This window comes from Arachis ipaensis, chromosome B8, assembly GCF_059453495.1.
Source record: "Arachis ipaensis isolate K30076 ecotype BB chromosome B8, ASM5945349v1, whole genome shotgun sequence".
Taxonomy (NCBI): domain Eukaryota; kingdom Viridiplantae; phylum Streptophyta; class Magnoliopsida; order Fabales; family Fabaceae; genus Arachis; species Arachis ipaensis.
Genome location: NC_142443.1, coordinates 54,899,932 through 54,908,013, shown reverse-complemented (window position 1 = coordinate 54,908,013; position 8,082 = coordinate 54,899,932). Strand labels below are relative to the sequence as shown.

The 8,082-nt window shown below is 40.1% G+C and overlaps 1 non-coding gene across 1 annotated transcript; it reads right to left on the bottom strand.

The window, feature by feature from the left end:
• Positions 1-750: 750 nt before the first annotated feature.
• On the bottom strand, positions 751-858 carry LOC148548155 (small nucleolar RNA R71). Its single transcript, XR_015898897.1, has one exon. It is a non-coding gene; the product is annotated as a small nucleolar RNA R71 (small nucleolar RNA).
• Positions 859-8,082: the final 7,224 nt, after the last annotated feature.

The window sequence follows — 8,082 nt, the reverse complement described above, 5'->3', positions numbered from 1 at the left end:
TTAATTTAATTAATTTTCGAAATTCCCTTTCTCTCATCTCCTTCTAATTATTTATTTATTTACTAACACTTCTCTTCATCTCAAAATTCGAACCCTCTCTTCCTCTTGGTGTTCGAATTTCTCTTCTTCTATTCTTCTATTCTTATACTCACATACAGGAATCTCTATACTGTGACATAGAGGATTTCATATTTTCTTTTCTGTTTTCTTCTTTTTCATATGAGCAGGAACAAGGATAAGAACATTCTTGTTGAAGCTGATCCTGAACCTGAAAGGACTCTGAAGAGGAAGCTAAGGGAAGCCAAAGCACAACTCTCCGGAGAAAATCTGACAGAAATTTTCGAAAAAGAAGGAGATATGGCCAAAAATAACAACAATGCAAGGAAGATGCTTGGTGACTTTACTGCACCTAATTCCAATTTACATGGAAGAAGAATCTCAATTCCTGCCATTGGAGCAAACAACTTTGAGCTTAAACCTCAATTAGTTTCTCTGATGCAACAGAATTGCAAGTTCCATGGACTTCTATCTGAAGATCCCTTTCAGTTTTTAACTAAATTCTTGCAGATCTGTGACACTGTTAAGACCAATGAGGTTGATCCTGAGGTCTACAGGCTTATGCTTTTCCCGTTTGCTGTAAGAGACAGAGCTAGAGTATGGTTGGACTCTCAACCTAAAGATAGCCTGAACTCTTGGGATAAGCTAGTCAAGGCTTTCTTAGCCAAGTTCTTTCCTCCTCAAAAGCTTAGCAAGCTTAGAGTGGATGTCCAAACCTTCAGACAGAAGGAAGGTGAATCCCTCTATGAAGCTTGGGAGAGATACAAGGAACTGACCAAAAGGTGTCCTTCTGACATGCTTTCAGAATGGACCATCCTGGATATATTCTATGATGGTTTGTCTGAGTTATCAAAGATATCACTAGACCATTCTGCAGGTGGATCCATTCACCTAAAGAAAATGCCTGCAGAAGCTCAAAAACTCATTGACATGGTTGCAAATAACCAGTTCATGTACACTTCTGAAAGGAATCCTGTGAATAATGGGATGCCCATGAGGAAGGGAGTTCTTGAAATTTATACTCTGAATGCCATATTGGCTCAGAATAAAATATTGACTCAACAAGTTAATATGATCTCTCAGAGTCTGAATGGATTGAAGGAATCATCCAACAGTACTAAAGAGGCATCTTCTGAAGAAGAGGCTTATGATCCTGAGAACCCTGCAATAGCAGAAGTGAATTACATGGGGAACCCTATGGAAACACTTATAATCCCTCATGGAGAAATCATCCAAATTTCTCATGGAAGGATCAACAAAAGCCTCAACAAGGCTTTAATAATGGTGGAAAAAATAGGTTTAACAATAGTAAACCTTTTCCATCATCCACTCAGCAACAGACAGAGAATTCTGAGTAGAATCCATCTAGCTTGGCAAGTATAGTCTCTGATCTATCTAAGGCCACTTTGAGTTGCATGAATGAAACAAGGTCCTCCATTAGAAATTTGGAGGCACAAGTGGGCCAGCTGAGTAAAAGAGTCACTGAAATCCCTCCTAGTATTCTCCCAAGCAATACAGAAGAGAATCCAAAAAGAGAGTGCAAAGCCATTGATTTAACCATCATGGCCGAACCTACAAGGGAGGGAGAGGACGTGAATCCCAGTGAGGAAGACCTCCTAGGACGTCCAGTGATCAACAAGGAGTTTCCCTCTGAGGAACCAAAGGAATCTGAGACTCATCTAGAGACCATAGAAATTCCATTGAACCTCCTTATGCCATTCATGAGCTCTGATGAGTATTCTTCTTCTGAAGAGAATGAAGATGTTACTGAAGAGCAAGTTGCCAAGTATCTTGGTGCAATCATGAAGCTGAATGCCAAATTATTTGGTAATGAGACTTGGGAAGATGAACCTCCCTTGCTCATCAATGAACTTAGTGATCTGGATCAACTGAGATTGCCTCAGAAGAAACAGGATCCTGGAAAGTTCTTAATACCTTGTACCATAGGCACCATGACCTTTGAGAAGGCTCTATGTGACCTTGGATCAGGGATAAACCTCATGCCACTCTCTGTAATGGAGAAACTGGAAATCCTTGAGGTGCAAGCTGCCAGAATCTCATTAGAGATGGCAGACAACTCCAGTAAACAGGCTTATGGACAAGTAGAGGACGTGCTAGTAAAGGTTGAAGGCCTTTACATCCCTGCTGATTTAATAATCCTAGACACTGGGAAGGAAGAGGATGAATCCATCATCCTTGAAAGACCCTTCCTAGCCACAGCAAGAGCTGTGATTGATGTGGACAGAGGAGAATTGATCCTTCAACTGAATGAGGACAACCTTGTGTTTAAAACTCAAGGATCTCTTTCTGTAACCATGGAGAGGAAGCATGAAAAGCTTCTCTCACTACAGAGTCAACCAAAGCCCCCACAGTCAAACTCTAAGTTTGGTGTTGGGAGGTTCCAACCTTGCTCTGAACATCTGTGAGGCTCCATGAGAGCTCACTGTCAAGATATTGACATTAAAGAAGCGCTTGTTGGGAGGCAACCCAATGTTATTTAATCAATTTTATTTTATTTTCTCCTTATTATTTCATGTTTTATTAGGTTGATGATCATGTGGAGTCACAAAAACTACTGAAAAATAAAAAATATAATGAAAAACAGCATTGAAAACAGCACACCCTGGAGGAAGAGCTTACTGGCGTTTAAACGCCAGTAAGGAGCATCTGGCTGGCGTTTAACACCAGAACAGAGCATGAAACTGGCGTTAAACGCCAGAAATAAGCAGCAATCTGGCGTTTAAATGCCAGGATTGCACCCAGAAGAAAGCTGGCGTTAAACACCAGAAACAAGCTCCATTTGGGCGTTTAATGCCAGAAACAAGCATGGAGCTGGCGTTTAACGCCAGAAACAAGCATGGAAGTGGCGTTAAACGCTAGAATTGCACAATAAGGGTGTTTTACATGCCTAATTGAGGCAGGGATGTTAAGCCCTTTGCCCCACTTGATCTGTAGGCCCCACAGGATCCTCTCAGGATCTGTATACCCCACAGGATCCCCACCTAACCTTATTCTCTCCTCTTCACACCTTTTCATAACTCTCTTTCCCAAATACCCTTCACCAATCACCTCAATCACTCTTTCCCATCACCTCTTCACCACTCACATCCACCCTATCTTCCCCATAAACCCCACCTACCTTCAAAATTCAAAATAATTTCCCTCCCAAACCCAACCTTAATGGCCGAACCCTACACCCCCCACTCCTATATAAACCCCTCACTCCTTCTTCATTTTCACACAACACAACCCTCTCTTCTTCTCCTTGGCCGAATACATCTTCTTCCCCCATCTCCTCTATTTTCTTCTTCTTCTACTACTTTCTTTCTTCTTTTGCTCAGGGACGAGCAAATATTTTAAGTTTGGTGTGGTAAAAGCATAGCTTTTTGTTTTTCCATAACCATTTATGGCACCTAAGACCAGAGAAACCTCTAGAAAGAGGAAAGGGAAGGCAATTGCTTCCACCTCTGAGTCATGGAAGATGGAGAGATTCATTTCAAAGGTCCATCAAGATCACTTCTATGAAGTTGTGACCTAGAAGAAAGTGATCCCTGAGGTTCCTTTCAAGCTCAAGAAGAATGAGTATCCAGAGATCTGACTTGAAATCCAAAGAAGAGGTTGGGAAGTTCTCACCAACCCCATTCAACAAGTTGGGATTCTAATGGTTCAAGAGTTCTATGCAAATGCATGGATCACTAGGAACCATGATCAAAGTGTGAACCCGAATCCAAAGCATTGGCTTACCATGGTTTGGGGGAAATACTTAGATTTCAGTCCGAAAAGTGTAAGGCTGTCGTTCAACTTGCCAATGATGGAAGAGAACGCACGCCCCTACACTAGAAGAGTCAACTTTGATCAAAGGTTGGACCAAGTCCTCATGGACATATGTGTGGAAGGAGCTCAATGGAAAATTGACTCAAAGGGCAAGCCGGTTCAACTAAGAAGGCTTGACCTAAAACCAGTAGCTAGAGGATGGTTGGAGTTCATTCAACGCTCAATCATTTCTACTAGAAACCAGTCTGAAGTTACTGTAGACCGGGCCATCATGATCTATAGCATCATAATTGGGGAGGAAGTGGAAGTTCATGAGATCATACCTCAAGAACTCTACAAGGTGGCTGACAAGTCCTCTAATTTGGCAAGGTTAGCCTTTCCTCACCTCATTTGCCACCTCTGAAATTTGGCTGGAATTGACATAGAGGGAGACATCCTCATTGAAGAGGATAAGCCCATCACTAAGAAAAGGATGGAGCAAACAAGAGAGCATGGACCTCAACATGAGCATGAGGAAATTTCTCATCATGAAATCTCTGAGATGCCTCAAGGGATGCACTTCCCTCCACAAAACTACTGGGAACAAATCAACACTTCCCTAGGTGAATTAAGTTCCAACATGAGACAACTAAGGATGGAGCACCAAGAGCATTCCATCATCCTCTATGAAATTAGAGAAGATCAAAGAGCTATGAGGGAGGAACAACAAAGACAAGGAAGAGACATAGAGGAGCTCAAGAGCACCATTGGTTCTTCAAGAAGAGGAAGACGTCACCCTCACTAAGGTGGACCCATTCCTTAATCTCCTTGTTCTTACTTTCTGTTTTTCGTTTACTATGCTTCATGTTTATTTATGTTTGTGTCTTTACTAAATGATCATTAGTGTCTAAGTTTCTATGTCTTAAAGCTATGAATGTCCTATGAATCCATCACCTCTCTTAAATGAAAAATGTTCTAAAAACAAAAGAACAATAAGTACAGGGTTTCGAATTCATCCTTGAAACTAGTTTAATTATTTTGATGTGGTGACAATACTTTTTGTTTTCTGAATGAATGCTTGAACAGTGCATATGTCTTTTGAATTTGATGTTTAATGAATGTTAAATATGTTGGCTCTTGAAAGAATGATGAAAAAGGAGAAATGTTATTTGATGATCTGAAAAATCATAAAATTGATTCTTGAAGCAAGAAAAAGCAGTGAATACAAAAGCTTGCAAAAAAAAAAAGGAAAAAAATGGCGAAAAAAAAGAAGAAAAAGAAAAAGAAAAAGCAAGCAGAAAAAGCCAAAAGCTCTTTAAACCAAAAGGCAAGAGCAAAAAGCCAATAGCCCTTAAAACCAAAAGGCAAGGGTAATAAAAAGGATCCAAGGCTTTGAGCATCAGTGGATAGGAGGGCCTAAAGGAATAAAATCCTGGCCTAAGCGGCTAAACCAAGCTGTCCCTAACCATGTGCTTGTGGCGTGAAGGTGTCAAGTGAAAACTTGAAACTGAGCGGTTAAAGTCGAGGTCCAAAGCAAAAACAAGAGTGTGCTTAAGAACCCTGGACACCTCTAATTGGGGACCTTAGCAAAGCTGAGTCACAATCTGAAAAGGTTCACCCAGTTATGTGTTTGTGGCATTTATGTATCCGGTGGTAATACTGGAAAACAAAGTGCTTAGGGCCACGGCCAAGACTCATAAAGTAGCTGTGTTCAAGAATCAACATACTGAACTAGGAGAATCAATAACACTATCTGAATTCTAAGTTCCTATAGATGCCAATCATTCTGAACCTCAATGGATAAAGCGAGATGCTAAAACTATTCAAGAGGCAAAAAGCTACAAGTCCCGCTCATTTGATTGGAGCTAATTTTCATTGATATTTTGGAATTTATAGTATATTCTCTTCTTTTTATCCTATTTGATTTTCAGTTGCTTGGGGACAAGCAACAATTTAAGTTTGGTGTTGTGATGAGCGGATAATTTATACGCTTTTTAGCATTATTTTTACATAGTTTTCAGTACGATTTAGTTAGTTTTTAGTATATTTTTATTAGTTTTTAATTAAAAATCACATTTCTGGACTTTACTATGAGTTTGTGTGTTTTTTTGTGATTTCAGGTAATTTCTGGCTGAAATTGAGGGACTTGAGCAAAAATCTAATTCAGGCTGAAAAAGGACTGCTGATGCTGTTGGATTCTGACCTCTCTGCACTCGGAATAAATTTTCTGGAGCTACAAAACTCCAAATGGCGCGCTCTCAATAGATGACGTAAACTGGCGTTCAACGCCAGTTCCATGCTGCATTCTGGAGTCAAATGCCAGAAACAGGTTGCAAAGTGGAGTTCAATGCCAGAAACAGGCTACAAACTAGCGTTCAACTCCAAGAGAAGTCTCTACATGTGTAAAGCTCAATGCTCAGCCCAAGCACATACCAAGTGGGTCCCAGAAGTGGATTTCTGCATCATTTACTCAATTCTGCAAACCCTAGTAACTAGTTTAGTATAAATAGGACTTTTTACTATTATGTTTATATCTTTTGGATCATCTTTGATTAGTTTTAGGCTATCTTAGACTTTTGTGAGGGCTGGCCATTCGGCCATGCCTGAACATTTATCACTTGTGTATTTTCCATAGTAGAGTTTCTACACACCATAGATTAAGGTGTGGAGCTCTGGTGTTCCTCAAAGATTAATGCAAAGTACTACTGTTTTTCTATTCAATTCAACTTATTCCGCTTCTAAGATATTCATTCGCACTTCAATATGATGGATGTGATGATCGTGATAGTCATCATCATTCTCAACTTATGAACGCATGCCTGAACACCACTTCCGTTCTACCTTAGATTGAATGGATATCTCTTGGATATCTAATACAGGGGACCGAGTCCGAGTTATTAGTGTCTTTGTGGTATAAGTTAGAACCCATGGACGGCTATACTTGAGAATCCGGAAAGTCTAAACCTTGTCTGTGGTATACCGAGTAGGATTCAGGGATTGAATGACTGTGACGAGCTTCAAACTCGCGAGTGCTGGGCGTAGTGACAGACGTAAAAGGATCAATGGATGCTATTCCAGTATGATCGAGAACCGACAGATGATAAGCCATGCAGTGACAGTGCATTGGACCATTTTCACTGAGAGGACAGGTGGCCATTGACAACGGTGATGCCTAACATACAGCTTTCCATGGAAAGGAGTAAGAAGGATTGGATGAAGACAGCAGGAAAGCAGAAGTTCAGAGGGACGAAAGCATCTCTATACACTTATCTGAAATTCTCACCAATGAATTACATAAGTACCACTATCCTATTTTATATTTTATTTATCTTTTACTTATAAATTCATAAAATCAGTTGAATTCGCCTGACTGAGATTTACAAGGTGACCATAGCTTGCTTCAAGCTGACAATCTTCGTGGGATCGACCCTTACTCATGTAAGGTTTATTACTTGGACGACCCAGTGCACTTGCTGGTTAGTTGTACGAAGTTGTGAAACAGAATTAAGAACATGAACGTGCGTATTGAGTTTTTAGCGCCGTTACCAAGGAAGGAACGATCACGATTTCGCATACCACCTATTCACTTCCAACTTCAATTGTTGATAACTTTTTATTCGGAGCTCCGGTTGATGCATCATTTGTGCCCACGCGACCGCAGCGTCCAGATCTACAAAACCCATATAACTATTCTTGAGGATCAAATTAACTTGAATGGAAGGATTGCTCTATCTCCCTTGGTCTTTGGGTAAGGCATTGTATATGTGTGTTTTGGAGCTTGATTGGTGATTTTGGAAGCTTTGGTGTGGAGCCCCAAGCTTGGAAAATATGTTGGTAAAACCTTGGAAGTTGAATTTGAGAGTGTTCTGGGTTGAGAGAGAATCGGCCAAGGTATGGTTTCGGTTTCCTATATCTAAAATGTAATGTGGTATGAAAACTTAGGCTAGAGCCCTTGAGATAGGAGTTGAATTATTAATGTTGTTGATGGGTTGAAAAGAATTATGTTGTTGTGTATGATTGTAGTGGATTGTGGAATATTGGAGTTGTTGTTGAATGAATTGGATTGAAATGAATATATGAGTAATGTTAATTGTTGGCAAAGCATGTGGGGTTGTATGTGGCACAGATTGATATGTTTAATTGATGAAAAGTTGATTGTGATGTGAGGTTTGTAAAATTGAAATTAGGTTAAATATAGTGGAATTGGTGGATTGTTGATTGGATGAGAGGTTAGAAATGATTGATGTTGGAATGGTTGAGTCTTTGGGTAAT